This window comes from Equus przewalskii, chromosome 12, assembly GCF_037783145.1.
Source record: "Equus przewalskii isolate Varuska chromosome 12, EquPr2, whole genome shotgun sequence".
NCBI classification, from domain to species: Eukaryota; Metazoa; Chordata; class Mammalia; order Perissodactyla; family Equidae; genus Equus; species Equus przewalskii.
The window spans coordinates 12113144-12130846 of record NC_091842.1 but is presented as its reverse complement, the minus strand read 5'-3'; the positions used below and the strand labels follow the sequence as shown (position 1 = coordinate 12130846).

At 45.6% G+C, this 17703-nt stretch overlaps 1 protein-coding gene and 1 long non-coding RNA gene across 7 annotated transcripts in view; one reads left to right on the top strand and one right to left on the bottom strand.

Annotated features, from left to right (window-relative positions):
• GTF2I (general transcription factor IIi) overlaps positions 1 to 11260 on the bottom strand; it is a 115613-nt gene extending 104353 nt beyond the window's left edge. For 2 of the 6 annotated variants that reach the window (XM_070567771.1, XM_070567772.1), the window contains exon 1: positions 10650 to 11047. The gene's annotated coding sequence lies outside the window, so the exon portion shown is untranslated. Of the gene's footprint in view, positions 1 to 10649 lie in introns of all 6 variants that reach the window. The other 4 variants (XM_070567770.1, XM_070567767.1, XM_070567769.1 and 1 more) reach the window with 4 other exon arrangements.
• On the top strand, positions 10468 to 14596 carry LOC139074858 (uncharacterized). The gene is made up of 3 exons (XR_011524720.1): positions 10468 to 10776; positions 11041 to 12532; positions 13320 to 14596. It is a non-coding gene; the product is annotated as an uncharacterized lncRNA (long non-coding RNA).
• The last annotated feature ends 3107 nt before the right edge of the window (positions 14597 to 17703 follow it).

Below are 17703 nucleotides of genomic sequence, written 5' to 3'. Positions count from 1 at the left end.
CACGTCCCATCCAATAGCACACAATGAGAACACTGTGATAATTCAGCCCAAAATGCACTGGACAAACCCAAGTTGAGAGTCATTCTATGACTGCCCTGTAATCTTCAAAAAGGTCGTGGGCATGAAATTCAAAGACTGAGGAACTGTTCTAAAGTGAAATATATTAGAGAAACAAGACAATCGGGTGAAAATGTGATGCTGGATTAGACCCTTTTGCTATAAAGTGACATTTGGCAAAACTTGAATGCGGTCTCTGGGTGAAAGATAAGTAGGAAATTTTTGTTTGAGGTTCTTGTAACTAATTTGCACAATTAAAAGTGTTCCAAAATAATTTTTAAAGCATTAGGTATATATGTCCTAAATTAAACTTCTCTTACTTTTGCCTTATTTCATGGATGTTTAAGTCTCTTGCTACTTTTGCTGTCACAGGTGGAATGTTAGAATTGGGACAGCAAAGGACGTTATGTAGCAAGTTACTGATTACAATTTGTCTCTATTAGCTAAATAAACTGGAAATGGGCTGTTTTTCTTTCTTCTTGCATTTTAAAGAGGCAGTGACTGAAAATTCATGAAGGTAAATGTGTATAAATATACACACATTTATACTAAAAGTATAAACGCACGCTACTTTATCTGAAGATTATCAAATAAAACTTGTCTACAGAATGTCTATCACAGCCAGTAAATCAAGGTCTTCTAATCTGGATGGCATCTGTTACGGACGGTGAGTCTGTAAACTTCGGGGGGTGCTCTCGCCCCAGCACTAACACAGTGCTCTGCACACAGTGAGCACTCACCGCACATGCCCCGAATTCAAGAATGAACACTGGGCTCCTGGCCCATTTCCCCACCAATACTAGAACTTAGTTACAGCGAATGCTATCAAATAGTAGACCACTGGCTAGAATGCAGAAGTCATCGTGTCACCTGACTTTTCAACCTTGCAGCTATATTCTTTATTAATAGTTAAGTAAAATTAATAAAAACAATGCTCTTCAAATTTACTTACCAATTAATATCATTATCTATACTTGAAACATTAACATCAGAACTGGAAATTAGTGTAACGTGGTAGTTAAGAGCATGGGCTCTGAATCCAACTGCCTAGGTTTATATTAAAACTGTCCCCTACTATGGTTTTTTGGATTAGTTAGGGTCTCAAAACCTCATTTTCCTCAAATTTAAAACATGAATCCTAACAATTCCTACTTTAGGAGACAGGACTCCTGTGAGGATTAAACGCGTAGGCTAAGCTTACATTTTATGACACTAAATTCTTAATTTCTATCTGTTGAAATAAAGCTGCATTTATATCAGTAAAACCTACGTGATCTCTCAAGAAGAAACAAAAGACATCTGAAGTGTTAAGATTTGAAATGATCTGCACGTGTGTTATGTTTATACCCTCTACACACCTCATTTCCAAAAAGATGTTGAGATAGCTAAGAAAAAGAACGAAATGTTATCCTTTTTTTCAAGCTAGGTCAAAGGAAGAATAAGAAAATAGTAAAACGAAGCCAGGGAAAGAGGAGGATCAGCCCAACTGGTGGATCACAAGTTCAATACCGAGTTTCACAGCAGCCAAAACAATGTTCTCCAAACACAAAGAAAAAACCCACATCAGCTATTCAGGAAGACCCACAACTTTTCTTGACACTACAGTTTGAGAGAAAATTTTCACAAATGTATACATTACACTTTTCAATTGATAGTCCAGATTTTTAAAAAGCAGCAGCGTGCTGTGCCAATACACAAAGAATGAGACCCTCTGACCTTACTCCAAATTTAAAAATCATTTGGTACTTGAAAAGCTGAATCACTTGTTCTTTTTCCAATTTTGTATGAATTGGAAGAGGAAATGAAAACCAAGAAACTATCATCTAAAAGTTCACCTTGACTTTTAAAAGTGCACTGTATGCAGAAGACAGGCAACAGAGCAAAGCTTGGATGAATGCATCGGGAATCCGGCCGGAGTTCCGAGTCCCAGGCCCAGCTCCGGGATGAGATGTGGCTGACCCTGGGATTCTTTAACCTCAAATTCACTAGTCTGGAAAGCGACAATGAGACTGTACTTAGCTCACAAGGTTGTTATCAGAATGTGTTAAGTACCTGATACAGAGTGCTTCACACAAGTATTTAGTAAATTGAGTAAGCATCTAAAAATTTACATTTCATTAAAATAGTTTTTTAAAAAAATACATGTATATGTATCTATTTACATCTAAACTCTCCAAATCCAAGTGTGATAAAATGAAAATTTCCCAACTAACTGCTTTAATTACCACTGCCAAATAATCTATTTTCTGATGGGGCAGGAAAAACTAATTAGAAAAGCACCAAAATAAATCACTGCTTTTTCTCCATTTATTTTTATTTACTTTTCCCAGTTTTTTTAAGATATAAGTGACATATTGCATAAACTTAAGGTATACAATAAACCAATGCTGTGAACTATAACATGCGCACCTTTTAAAGCATGCAGGACCAAGCATAAAAATTTGCTTACATCAAAGCTAGGCCCCAAAGATTGTTTTAAAATTTAAGTTAAAAATGGCACCTTACTCCAAATATGTAAAAAAGTAAACTGGACTGAATATACAAACTGAACTAAACAACTTTATCCTGAAGCTCTCAATAAACAATATAATTTGCCCATACCAGTTTTTTCCAAGAAACAGCTTGCGTTCTGGGGGCCTCACACAATACTTGACCCACGCAGGAGGCCCTGACATGTTGGGGTAGTGGACAAATTAGTACTTATTCCAAATGTAATAAAGGATCCCTTCTCTTCCAAAGCTTAAAACAGAGAAGATGAATGGTGAACAATAGCTTAAACGCTTTGCTCTTATAAAGAAAATTATTTTTCCTACAGATGAGGTGACAAAAAGGGAACAAATGTGAAATAAGTAGACTCGGAAAGTGAATATCTAGTTGGGCAAAGTGCTACCCTACCGTTTCACGACATACCCTAAGAAAAATTACTCTAAAAGCTTTATAGAAGTGATCAACATGACAAAAACACACAATCAGGAAGTAACTTTTAACTTATAATAAAAAACACCATTATCTCTAAGGACTGTGTATGCAAATGGAATCAAAACACACAGAGCAATTCTCAAAATTATGGGACACATGCAATCAGAAATCTTCACAGGGGCTGGCCTGGTGGCGCAGCAGTTAAGTGCGCACGTTCCGATTTGGCCGCCCAGGGTTCCCGGTTCGGATCCCGCGTGCAGACATGGCACCACTGGGCACACCATGCTGTGGTAGGCATCCCACATATAAAGTGGAGGAAGATGAGCACAGATGTTGGCTCATGGCCAGGCTTCCTCAGCAAAAAGAGCAGGATTGGCAGCAGTTAGCTCAGGGCTAATCTTCCTCAAAAAAAAAAAGAAAAAAGAAAAAGAAATCTTCACAGGTTTCGTCTAACCAGTGCTCATTTTAACCAAATACCCTAAATAGGACCAAACTCTTCACTACTCTCCACTTCTACAATTATACCATAAGATAATCATACACAGTACTTAAAAACAAAATTTTATTTCCTTTGCCATACTATAAAAACAAAAACTTCAAAAATCCAAAAATCACTACAAAGATTAAAAAGGAAGGAAATTCTCACAGGGCCGGCCTGGTGGCACAGTGATTGAGTTCACATGTTGCACTCCAGCGGCCCGGGGTTCGCCAGTTTGGATCCCAGGTGCAGACATGGCACTGCTTGTCAAGCCATGCTGTAGCAGGCATCCAGCATATAAAATAGAGGAAGACAGGCACAGATGTTAGCTCAGGGGCAATCTTCCTCGGCAAAAAGAGGAGGACTGATGGCAATGTTAGCTCAGGGCTAATCTTCCTCAAACAAACAAAAAAAAAAAAAGGGAAGGAAATTCTGACATATCCTACAACATGGATGAACCTTGAGAACATTATGCTGAGTGAAATAAGAGTCACAAAAGGACAAATACTGACCAAATAATTCCACTTATATGACGTACCAAAAACACTCCAATTCAGACAGAAGGTAGGCTGGTGGGTGCCGGGGCCTGGGGGAGGAGGGCCTGGGGTTACCGTTTAACGGGCAGTTTCAGTTTAGGAAGATGGAGAAGTCCTGGAGACGGATGGCGCGCTGACTGCGCAACCATGTGACTGTACAAACTAGGCACCTAAAATGCCTAAGATGGTAACTTTTGTGTTGTGCACATCTTACAATTTATTTCAAAATCACTGTAAGGAACCACCTGAAAGAGGTGTTTATGTGGAAATGGCAGACACAAATTTATTCTTCACAAAGTGACAAGCTCATTTTACATGAGTTTTCCATGCTATTGAGAGTTTGTTCAGATACACCCAAATTCTTCTGCCCCAAGGAAAGCGTTAAAAACAAAACACAATTCCACTCCTTAAGTATATACATAAAAGATCTGAAAACAGAGACTCAAAAAAAACCTGTACACCAATGTTCATAGCTAATATTATAATAGGCAAAAGATAGAAACAACGTAAATCCATCAACAGATGAACGGATAAATAAAAGGTGGTATATCATACGATGGACTATCACTCAGTCATGAAAAGGAACGAAGTTCTGGGGCTACAACATAGATGAACCCTGAAAACATTATGCTAAGTAAAATAAGCCAGACACAAAAGGACAAACATTGTATGATTCCACTTACATGAAATACCTAAACTAGACAAATTCAGAGACGGAAAGTAGATTTGAAGTATTCAGAGACAGAAAGTAGATTTGAGGTTACCAGGGACTGGGGGCTGTGGGGGGGGGGGGCGGTGGAGAAATGGGAAATTATCATCTAATGGGTACAGAGTTTCTATTTGGGGTGATGAGAAAGATTTTAGAAATAGTAGCGCTGGTCATACAACATTCTGAATGTAATTAAAAGCACTGAATTAAAAATGCTTAAAATGCTTTAAAATGGCAAAAAAGAAAGCACAGGGGGCAGGCCCCGTGGCCAAGTGGTTAAGTTTGCACGCTCCACTTCGGTCGCCCAGGGTTTCGCCACTTCGGATCCTGGGCTCCGACAGGGCACCACTCATTAAGCCATGCTGAGGCGGCGTCCCATGTGCCACAACTAGAAGGACCCACAACTAAAAATACACAACTATGTACGGGGGGGGGGGGCCTTTGGGGAGAAAAAAGGAAAAAAAAAATCTTAAAAAAAAAAAAAGCACAGAAGGAAGAAGTGAGGCTACTGGATCTCCCTGTAACCCTTTAGCCAATTTTCAAACTTTCAAACTAATTTCAGTATTATGGTCAATTTCTCAGCTCTTTCTTCACATATAAAGTGAACATAATACATGCTGTCATCCTCCTTTGTCAAAGCATCATTTCAGAAATGAAATAATGTCTTTAACACTTGTTAATTTTAGTTCAGATCCAAAACATTATTTTCTTTAAACCGATTTTGGCCTGAAAACCCAATCTAGACAAAACTCTATTCACGTTTATGTTCTAGTCAATAGTAAAAGCTTTATCTAAAAACAATTCCCCTATAAAAAACCATATATAAAAGCAAAGTTTTCTCAGATTTCATCAATCAAACCATCAATTTCAGGTAAAAACATGTGATTGGGGCCTGGCCACAAATAAGATAGCTAAGCTTTCCTCACCTGCTTTAATTGTCCTATAAAGACAAAGAAATTGCAATTACCCTTCAACTCCTTTACTAGTTTCTATCTCAATTATATCAACATCCCCAGTGGGGAAAGAAGGCACTACCTCTAAAACTTGTGAGAGCTAAGGACAAAAAATCGGTGGAGTGAATTTATGTGTTGGATAACCAGTTCCACACGGCTATTTTTCAACTACAAATTCACTATTTGCAAAGCAGACGTTAGTCTCCATTAAACAAATTTACAGGTTCTGTCTGCTAACCAGGGCTCATTTTAACCAGGTATCCTAAATAGGACCAAATTCTTCACTACTCTCTGCTTCTACAACTATACCATAAGATAATCATACACAGCACTTTAAGGGGGAAAAAAAATCATGTCCTTTGCTACACTACAAAAACAAAAGCAATTTAACAGTCAAGAGAAAAACCCCAGGAAGAACAAGTCCTGGCCCTCAGAGTTTATATCCTCTGGAGTTTGTAGAGATTACCCTTGTAGTCAGCATTATTAGTCAAATTTTCATTTCCTCAGAAAATTCAATTGCTCAAAAGTATTAAACATAGTATGTTTATGGCTAATATCTATTGACTGCTTACTGTATACCAGATACCATCCCAAGCATTTTAACTCAGTCAATATTCACAAAGATCCTAAAACAGAAACAGGTTCTCTTATCATCATGCCCGTTTTTTAAAACAGGGCAACTGAAACACAAAGACACGCAGCGAACTGCCCAAAGTAACACAACCAGGAAGTGGCAAGAGCAAGCATGGAGTCCAGGCAGTCTGATCTCAGAACCTGTGTCTACATCCATGAAGCCAGATTCTCTATTCTCAGTTATAAATTCATGTTGCCTCTCAAGTTACAGTTTTCAAATAAACAAATTCTTTAAAAATTCTCTACGGTTTTTAATCAAGTGACAACCAAGGAACTCCTCCTCAGTCCAATCCTCCATCACCCTGATGATCCCTGACCGCCTCGAACCTCCTTCCTTCCCCACTGCGCCAAAGGGGGAAAAGCAGAGCGACGGTGCCAGAAACAAGCAGGGGACACTAAGACAAGGACTGGAGGAAGAAAGAGGAAAACTGCAGTTGTGAGAGTCCCCATAAAGGACAGACAAGAGAGGAGGAAAATGGTGAAGCAAGCAAGAGGAAAGGGTGGAGAGGTAAGCATATCAACATCAAACCCTCAGCAGATCTGATTTATCCACATTCATTTTTCCAGCAAACACACATCCTCTGAAACACTATTTCTTAACTCTCCCCCTCCAGGCAGGCAGCCTCAGCCTCCCTGTGGTGAGCGGACTCTGCTGCTTCCTACTGCTGCGCTGCCATTGTAGCCCACTCATCACAAGGACTCTCCACTCGACGGAACTGACGAACTGCCTTCCCTGCTCTCTGTCAGTTACTGACAGCCGACACGCCTGACTCAAACGTCCACAACTTCTGAAGAAAAACGCTACCAGGGATTTTTAGTAGACCGCCATTAAGAAAATTCTTAGCGAGTGTCTTTCAGGTAAACTGCTTCTAACGCATTTTCGAAAAGTGAAATACCACTCTCAGAGTATGACTTCTCACACATAAAAAGAGAGAAACAAAAATCACTTCTTCAGCATCTGTTTAAGCCAGTGGTTAAGACAATTTCACGTTAATTATACCACAGCAGTTATGAAGGGGATTGTAATATTACAAAATCTCATGTTTTCAATGAAGAATGAGACTGGTTGAAGTGAATCAGGTGGAACGCAATGCAAATAGCTAGTCACCAGTACTAACAGAAGAGGTAAAGTGTTTCGATGTTTTATTTACCACTCCTCTAGCTAAGTACCTGGAGTAGCGACCTTGTCTTTTAGATTTTGTTTTGGAACACACCACTGATCTACAGATCATAAAAAAGGATAGAACGTAACTGTAAACTAATCCCATTCCTCCTATCTAATCTGAAATTATTTTCCCCTGAAAGAAATGCATTATAACAACAAGACTAAAAATCTTTCTCAACAAGACTTGCACCCCAAGAAGAAAAAACCCGAGGGGCCGGCCCCGTGGCCCAGTGGTTGAGTTCGCACGCTCCGCTCCAGTGGCCAAAGGGTCCCCAGTTCGAATCCTGGGCACAGACATGGCACCGCTCATCAAGCCATGCTGAGGCAGCGTCCCACACACCACAACTAGAAGGACCCACAACTAAAAATACACAGCTATGTACCAGGGGACTTTGGGGAGAAAAAGGAAAAATAAAATCTTTTAAAAAACCCCACAAAACCAGAAAACCTCCATTTTACCGACAAATTCTGCAGTCATATTCTTTTGGGTGTGTGTGAGAGGAAGATTTGCCCTGAGCCAACATCTGTGCCATCTTCCTCTTCTTTGTACGTGGGATGCCTCCACAGCATGGCTGATGAGTGGAGCAGGTCTGCACCCAGGATCCGAACCTGTGAACCTGGGCCGCCAAGGCGGAGCACACACAACTGTAACCACTGGGCCGGGGACAGCCCTTGGAGTCATATTCTTAACAGTAAGCCAAATCGTTGGAGATGCGTAAGGCTGAGGGTGTGGGGGCGGTTCTGAGTTCTGGCTGCTCTGCCTGCTGCCCTAGGGCCACCTTACCTTAGTGCCAAGCTCAGGCCCCATCACCCCGCTTCTGGGTTCCCAGACTTGAGAGTCTGTGGTCGGGTCGGGATGCGCCAGGCTTCTCTGGGATGAGATAAATGCCTATGCCATGAATAAATCAATAAACGAAGAAGGGGGTGGGGCCCAGAGTTATTCAGAGTTCTACTTTTATTCTCTACTTAAACCCATGGTTACTTACTAAACTTTTTTTTTTTTTTGAGGACGATTAGCCCTGAGCTAACTGCTGCCAATCCTCCTCTTTTTGCTGAGGAATGCTGGCCCTGAGCTAACATCTGTGCCCATCTTCCTCTGCTTTATCCGTGGGACGCCTGCCACAGCATGGCTTGCTGAGCAGTGCCATGTCCGCACCCGGGATCCGAACAGGTGAACCGCTGAGCCGCTGAAGGGGAATGTGCACACTTAACCGCTGCGCCACCTAAACTTTCAATTTTCTAACCAGGGCTAACAAAAAACCTTAGCTCTCAAATCAGTTTTCCAAGCAATCTACAGTAGGCGGTCCAAATTATTTTTGGTTAAGATCTAGTTTTAAAGTAATGAAGAGCAAACATCTGGAATAAATTTCCCTCACTTATAACTTAACTTGCACCATGGTGAGCAGTCTTTGGAGCGGCAGCATCAGCACCACCTGGGAACTAGTCACAAATGCAAATTGCCGGGCCCCACCCCAGACCTGCAGAATCGGAGTGTCTGGGGCGGGGCCCAGCGAGTGTGTCAACGAGCCCTCTAGGGGATGCTGATGGCGCTGGAGTCTGAGAACCACCTGCTTAGGGGTTAAGGGTCCTACTGCCTAGGTTCAAATCTTGGAGTCAGGGTTTACTTGCTGGGTAACGAAGAGTAAATTACCCAGCTTCTCTGGGCTTATTCCTCATCTATAAAGTGAAATTACCGGAAGGTTGTGAGGAAATTAAGAAAACATAATAGTTAAGTGCTTAAAAGCGATGCCGGGCACATAAGAAACATCCAAAAGCTAGCCGTCGTTCCTAGTATACACAAGGCACTCTGACGGCTGCACACCGGATGGGGGAGAGCGCCAAAGGCGGAGGCTTAATCCCTACCCATCCAGGAGTTAAATACCTAGTGACCAGGCCAGACACGCGTACACACGGCAAAACCACACACTCAGAGGAAATAAAGACGCCCTCCCAAGAGGGGCGAACAAGTTCATAGGGACACTGTACGAAGAAGAATTTCTGACCGAGAAAATGTTACAGTGACTCCGAATGAGTTCCACAAGCTACAGAGAAGAAAAGGTCACCCCAGCCTCCAGGTGTGCGCCAAGATTCTAAGACGCAGGCGAAGCGCTAGGGCAAGGAGGCAGCCCGCAGCGGCTGAGGCCGGGACAAGCAAAACAGCAGCGGGAAATGAAACGGGGCGTCCCAAGCGGGAGGCCTTCGCCTCGGGAAAAGTCCGGGCTCGCTCAGGGCACGCTCATTTGCGAAGTGACTTCCCTTCTGCGGCCCGAGCCCCCGGCGCCCGCTGTAAGCGCGGCGGCCTATCAGGAGCCATTGTCCGCGCAAAGTTGAGCGCGGAGGTGCGGCGGCGGCACGGGCCCCGCCCTCGCCGGAGGGAGCCGTCCCTAACGGGACCCGGCGTCCGAGCGCGCTGGGCCGCAAAGGGGCGCAGAACCGTAACACTAAAATCCCAAAACCTCGTTCACTAAAAGGCAAAACTTGGAAAAGCACAAGCGGAGGGGCAGGGAAGGGACAGGGCAGCGTTTCGTCTTCTTCCTCTCCTAAACCCCAGTCTGGGTGCCGGCCGACTCCGGGCGGCTTATTTCCGCGGCCTGGAGGCTGAGGCTTTCCTTCCGGTCATTGTGCTGATTTCCCCCAAGAGCAGACCCCGGGGGCAGGAGCGCCGGCCGTGCCCGGGACAAAGCCCACTCGGGGCTCCACCTGGGCGCGGGCAGGGGCGGGAGGGGCGGCGCTCGCGGGCCCGCCCGCCGGCCGCAGTTACCAGGCAGCGCGGCGCCGCCCCCGCCGCCCGCCGGCCAATCCGGCGCGTCTGCTGCCCGGGCGCACGAGCCCCGGAGACACCCGGCCGAGCGCGACCCCACGGCTCGGGCCTGGCACCGCGCGCGCACCCGCACCGCCGCGCCGGCCAATCAGCGGCCGGGCATGCGCAGCCCGCGGGCTCGCTCGCGCACGGGGCTCACGCGTGAGGCCCCCCCACGCCGGCGCGCGCGCCCCTCCCCCACGCGCGTGCAACTGCCGTCCCCCGCGACCGCGTCTGCCCCTGCCCCACCCCCAACGACCGCGGGCCCGGAGCTGGGGGCCCCTACATGGCCGCCCCGACCCCTGTCCCTGCAGGCCCCGAAGGGGGCGAGTCCCAAATAAAGGCCCTGTTCGCGATGGCAACCGGGCGGGGGCGGGGGATGAGGCGACAGGGACTCACCCGAGTGCAGCCGCCTCCAGGCAGCGCCGGGCCGGGGGAGGCGAAGGGAAGCGAGTGTGGGCCGCGCGCGAGCCGCGGCCGCGGCGGAGCAGCCTCGGGCTGAGGCGAGCTGACGAGCGCGCTGGAGGTGAGAGGGCGAGGGGCCCGTGCGTCTCGGCCGCGCTCCTGTCACCGCCGCATGGCCGCCCCGGCAGGGCCTCGCTCAGCACCTAGATCTGATCACAGGGGACCGAGGGAGAGGCCAGGGTAACCGCGGCAGGCGGAAGGCCACGGCTGGAGAGCGCGTGCGGGCAAGCGGGGGGGCGACCGGTGGCCCCTTTTCTCTGCTCTCCGAGCTTCTCTCTCACCCTCCTCCTCCTCTTTTTTTTTTTTTTTTTTTTGTTCCTCGAAGGCGCGCTGCGCGTGCGCACCAGCAGCGCCGCCCAGCGGGAATTGTAGTTTCTGATTCGTCCCCAACAACGCGACGGCGGGGGCAGTTGACTACGACTCCCAGAAAGCCTCGCGCCGGCGAGCCCGGAGCCCGAGGACGCGGCGAGAGCGGCGCCCGGCCCTCTCCGGCAAGGACTGTCAATGGAGGCGCGGGTGGTGGGAGCAAGAACATGGCTGCACCTGGGGCCTGCGCGGCTGCCCGGGTGGGGGAGGGGAGCCGGGGCGCAGGGGCGCAGATCCAGGCCGGGGGCGGCTCCAGCCTGCTCCCCGCCGCGCTGCCGCCGGCCTCTGCCGCCGTGCGACGCTCGCGCTGACTCTGGCCCCCGAGATTCCCTGCAGATTGCGAGGCCGGAGCGCGGCCAAGGCCGGGGAGCCCCGGGCCGGCCTGCTGCCCTGGGTGCTCCGCCGAGGGACGTCCCCGCCCTGCACCCCCACCCCCGGGACACAAAGAACTGTCCGTTTTGAAAGCTTGCCTCCAAAGCGGCCCCAGGAGACTGCTGCCCCAACTTTGGAGGGCGAGGCGAGGGGACTCTCCTGTTTTGATCCCCCCGACCCCGGCTTTGCTCACACTCCGTCTCATACTCAACGTTTAGAAGGAAAGTTGAGGAAAAGCCGTGGAGTGGGAGCAGGAAAGCTGATTTGTCGCCCGTTTTGTTCTGTCAACCGCGGAGCAGTTTTGCTCAAACCCCTCCCCCCGATCATTTTTTTGCCTCTCAACTTTGATTAGCTCGTGAATTTCCAAAATAGCGAGACGTTGCTGTTCGCCGAAGTTAAACTCCAAAGTTTAAAAACTCGAGCCCGGAGATTTTAGGTGTTTCTGTAAAGCACGAAGTCGAGCGACTCGGTGACCTTTCTGCCCGCCGGCTTTGCGGGCCCCGCCGCAGTTCTCCCCCAGCCCCCTCCTCGGTAGGTGGCGACCACGGCGCTTTTTCCAGCCCGCGGGCCTTTGTCGCTCGAAATAAAACTTTCCGAGCAGCCAGTCTTTTGATGTCGGTCCAAAAGCCTTCCTTTGAATTTGGGTTCACGGATTGGCGTTCCCCGTCTTCTTTCTTCCCTAGACCGCACCCATAAAGCCTCGTCTCGAATTTCCATCTTGGATCTCTTTAAAAGAGACGGAAAATTTAAAGATCCGTGCGAGGCGGTCTGATGACAGAAAACTGCTACGTTTTTGTGATTTCCCCTACAATCTTTAGCAGTCATTTTAGCCCCACCTAATTCGATCGTTGACTCTCCCTTGTCAAGTCTCTCCACAGTATTAATTTTCAGAAGAACAGTTTTCTTTTTGCACTCATATTTCATTAACATTTTGGAATATTTAATTGAATTCCGTATTCCCAATAGCAAGTACAACTGACATATATTTAGGAGCAGTCATAACTCTTGAGAAGCCTACAGCTTAGCTAGTAAGAGCCGCCAGCCAGCCAGCTGCAAACATTCAGCTGCTGTGGGCATGGGTGAGTATGTGTTATGGAGGGACTGGAGTCCTCTCGAATAATCATTCCTTCTTGGGGAGACTGGGAGGTTCAGGACTGTGAAAGGAGGATTCACTGGGTGGGGGAGTCACGGCGTAGCATTGGAAGGTGTGAGAAAGTGAGTGAGTAAGGCAAAAGTTCGTTTGTTTAGCCCAGGTTACCCTTGTCATCCTTCAAAACTTATTAGGGAGAGAGTCCCTTCCTTTGAATTTGTCTGCCAGTTCCGAGTGAAATTTTGCTGTGTCGTGGTGAACAGCTCCAACTTCCTTGAGGTTGAAGCAGTTCCTAAAACTTTAGCTGGTTTTGAGTTGCCTCTAGACAAAAAGCAGGCCATCTGGGGACAATGAACAGTGGGTGGTTTGAAGAGTGTAGAGGCCAAGCCTTCTCAGCGTACTGCTCTTGACAGGTGTAACCCTCAAATTCGTGCCTTACGATCAGAAATCTCATGGTTTTTCCATCTTCCTTAAGGTCTGACTCACCACCTGGCTGTAATTGGTACACTTGTTGCTATTCCTTAGCCACTTTCTCCCTTCGGTTGGTACAGATGCTCTGATGCTAGATGCAGTATGCCACATTAACTGTGACCATAGCTAGAAGCCACCTTGAATAACATCTTTCTGCAGCACAGCCAGTCATTTTTCCAACGTAATATCTGTCTGCTGTTTTTTGGGTTGAGCAACATATTTAAAAAATGACTGATTTGTATTTAGGGATAGTGTTTGTATGGAATCCTCCTTTGTTTAACTCACACTTAATTTACTTTGTTTAGAATCACACTCCACATCACAAGATGTGTGTACCAAGACTGAGACGGCAGGAAGAGCAGATCGCGGCTCGGCTCACGCTCACTTAAGATGGCAGCGCACGGAGGCCAAGCTGGCAGAATGTTGCACGTTATTCATTTCAAATTGTTTCAAATAGTTCTGTCTTTGCTTAATGTTTAACCTAGTATGTGCAACCCTGCAGATGAGTGCCCATATAACGTGACACCTCCGTTCTACTGTATACTGGGGGAGACAAAGCCAAGTCAAGCACGCCTCGGCCAGGCTGGAGATGGATCTAGACCAAGTGTGAGCCCATCAGCCAACTCAAATGCGTCTTCACGCAGACTCGGAGCTTACATCGTTGTGGACTGCTTTGAAACGGCAAGAGACGTGGCGATGTTTGAATGTCTTCACCAGTCTGGAAGAATGATCTCCTTCTCCTTGGGTTGTTGCTACTTGGTATCTGGAGTCTGCCTTCTCCATTATCATGGGACCCACCCTGGATAGGAAACCCTGACCACCCCTGCAGACAGAACCATGCTTGGTCAAGGTCACTCTTGTTGCAATCATTTAAGATGATCTTTTTTTTAAGATGCTCTTTAAAACATTTAATCTTGTTATGACTCTCATATATTTTAGATTGCCCAAAACCATAGTTCTAGCGAAAGTTGAGATACTCTTGACGCATCCATTTTTTGCAACACATCCAGTCTTTTAATGAATACTGATCAGGTCTTTTTTCCCATAATGCTGCTTGATGCAGGCCCAATATCTTCCAGGTCCAATTTCTTGATTTTTCTCTACAGTGGACCTAGTACAGTATATTTCAAGTATGGGATGTAAATATATGTCATTGGTCAGAGAGCAGTGTGATCTTTTAGGGGAGTGTTCCTGGTCAGGATGTGCACAGATCACGTGGATGGGGCCACAGTGACATCTTTAGCTGTCGGAAGAGTGTCTGCAGTCTAGCAGATAACTCCTTTGTTATGACAAGGGCGCTTTTTAAACCAATTATAAAACACTATTTTGAGCAGTTTTTTGTTCGTATAATTTGAGTATTTAGAATCCTGGATGAATGACCTTTTATAGAACTCTTCCAAAGATGAGGGGGAAAAAAACCTCTTCCAAGTTATAATTTATTCATAATAATTAATAATGTACATGTGATCTAAATAGACCTTCCAGTTCTTGCTCTGCCTTTTGTGCAACCATCTGCCCTATGCAATGAGCCTAATATTCATACAACATCAGTTGAAATAAACAGTTTTATTTGTTGGCTTAACAGGATTTAGATGAATGCTATATTCTATTTAGTATTATGTTAATATTCTTGTAATTCTTGTGTAACGTAATTTTTTTTTTTTGCTGAGGAAGATTCACCCTGAGCTAACATCTGTGCCAATCTCCCTCTGTTTTCTATGTGGGTCATCGCCACATCATGGCCACCATTGAGTGGTGTACGTCCACACCCGGGAACCAAACCTGGGCTGCCAAAGTGGAACATGCTGAACTTAAACACTAGGCCATGGGGCCCACCTGTAACTTCATTTTTAAAAAGTAAAATCTCAGGCCTGGCCCCGTAGCCAAGTAGTTAAGTTCGCGAGCTCTGCTGTGGCGGCCCAGGGTTTCATCGGTTCAGATCCTGGGCATGGACATGGCACTGCTCATCAGGCCACATTGAGGTGGCGTCCCACATGCCACAACTAGAAAGACCTGCAACTAAGATATACAACTACGTACCAGGGGGATTTGGGGAGATAAAGCAGAAAAAAAAAGATTGGTAACGGTTGTTAGCTCAGGTGCCAATCTTTAAAAAAATTTTTAAAAATAAAAAATAAGTAAAAAAATAAAATTTCTAAAATATTTTCTCTGCCTTCCTCAAGGATTTGGGGGAATCAGAGGCTATGTAAATGAAAATACTTTATAAACTCTTAAGTGTTATATAAATATTACATGATATAATTTAGCATTCAAAACATTATTTAAAATTATCCTACGAACAAAATTTCCATGTTTCTTTTCTAAATAAAGAAATACCTTGCTTTTTTGGGTTTTTTGCTGAGGAAGATTAGTCCTGAGCTAACATCCATGCCAGTCTTCCTCCACATATATGTGGGACGCCACCACAGCACAGCTGACAGGTGGTGTAGGTCCACACCCAGGATCTGAACCCCCAAATTTTCTTTTAAAAATGTTTTCTCTCTTTATTTGCAATATTAGCTTAACATCCAGTTTCTTGATTCTTTATCTTTTCATTTACCGAGCCTGTCCACTTTTTCTGGTGAATCATTGCAACCCTTTTAACCCCCTTTGAGACCGTGTGTTTATTATAATTAAGGTAGATATACTTGGGAAAGTTTTCGTCTAAGAATAAGGGAATTTTTGAAGAACGGATTGGAGGAGGAAGAAAAGGCTGATAATAATGATGCTGTTCAGACATGAAATTAGCCCACCATCAGTGTGTCAAGCACTTGTCATTGTTTTCCCAGCAGTGGGGAGGTGTAGGCTCATCCTCTCCCTTGCCCTGCACCCGTAGAAGGGGCTGGCCAGGCTTTGGGTTGTGCCTGGGGCCTTAGACTGACGTCATTCATCCCAGCAAACTGTGCTGGCCAATGCCAGAGGAACCCAGCTTGGCCCGCGGTCACTGGGGAAGGCGATGGGCAGAGTGAGCGACAGGAAAGAATCGGAGCAGCTGTTAAGTTCTAGACAGCCCCAGAAACTGTCTCTGTCCTCCAGAAATGTAAATAACTGCCAACATTTATTAAGCATTCCTTTGGTGCCACCACTTTGCTCAACACTTAATAGATTATCTCATTGCAGGCCCTCAACAGCCCCCTGTGGTGGCTGCTTAGAACCTCCGTATATGCCGATAAGGCCCAGAGAGGTTGAGTTACTTAGCCAAGGAAACACAGGTGGCAAAATGCAGATTCTAATCTAAATCAGCCTGTGTCCAAGCCTGAATGCCTAACTACTGCTGTCTGTTTGTAGACTACAGCCATCTCATCCAGGCAGATATGAAAAGTGAATCAAATCCAGGGAACATTCAGTAGATGCCATGAGATGGCACAAGAAGGTTGGAGACGAAGCAGAAAATTTTTTATAGAGGTGGTAGCATTGCAATGGATGTTAAAGGATGGATGGAATTTTAAAAAATAAAATAACATGGAGGGCTGGCCAAGTGGCCTGGTGGTCAAGTTCAGTGTGCCCTGCTTCAGTGGCCTGGTTTGGTTCTCAGGCACAGACCTATACCACTGGCAGCGGCCATGCTGTGGCAGCAACCCACATACAAAATAGAGTAAGATGGGCACAGATGTTAGCTCAGGGCAAATCTTTCTCAGCAAAAAAAGAAAAGAACAGAACATAAATATGGTTTTCAAAAGGGGGCTCTCTTAGCCTTCTAACACCTCTAATCGAGGGCATCCTTCCAGAAAAAAAAAAAGAAAGATTATTCCTATACTGAGTATATTTCCATCCTTTAAAAATATATAACAAACCAGTGTGACCTCAATTAAAAAAAACTCATAAAACACAAAATAAAATAAGTAGATAGAAATGAGATGATACTATGCATGTTCTTCTAATAAATCCCATAACAATGGATGTTAGGTTTCTTGTATTTTTCCTGCATTGTTGTTTGGCATATTTTTATGAGTATGTTTTTAAAGCAAATTCTTAGCAGCAAAATGATCACATCAAAGGATCGGTTCACCTAAAATTGTGATCCACATGACCAACTGGCCCTCCACAAAGATTGTACCGCTGTACACACAGGCTATGAAAATGCCTGTTTCCTCCACACCTGCCCAGTTTCCGTGAAAAGTAGCCGTTTTTTTGTAGCAGTTCTGATAGGCACATTCTGAACAAAGTTGGGCATCTTTTTATTAGTCATTTACATTTATGTTTCTGCAGACAACATTCATGTTGTTTGCATTTTCACAATTAGGTCCTTGGCTGTTTTTCCTTATTCTCTTGTGTGAATACACTGTAACAAGTGAAAGAAATTCACCTTTCCTTACGTGTATTACAAATATATCCCCGGTTTGCCTTTTGACTGTGACATTTCTTTGTGTTGCTGTTATATTCAAGTTCCGTTTTTACGTGGTCAAAGTTACCTGTGTTTTTCTTTATGTCCTCGGTGTTATAGATGGTCGGAAAAGCCTCCCCCACACCATGATAGAGACAGATCCACAGATGTAGCGATAGATGTGTGCGTATACATACACACGCGTGTTCTCCCCACAACAAGATTTCTAGCTGTCTCTCTCTGCCGTCTCCCGTGCTGCTCGGGCGGCCTGGGCTTTCCGTTGCACGGTCCCTTTAGGCTGGCCCTCGGGCCGCCAGGTGGGCCGGATGCGTCACCTGGGGCATCCTTTCCCGCTGCCCCGCTCT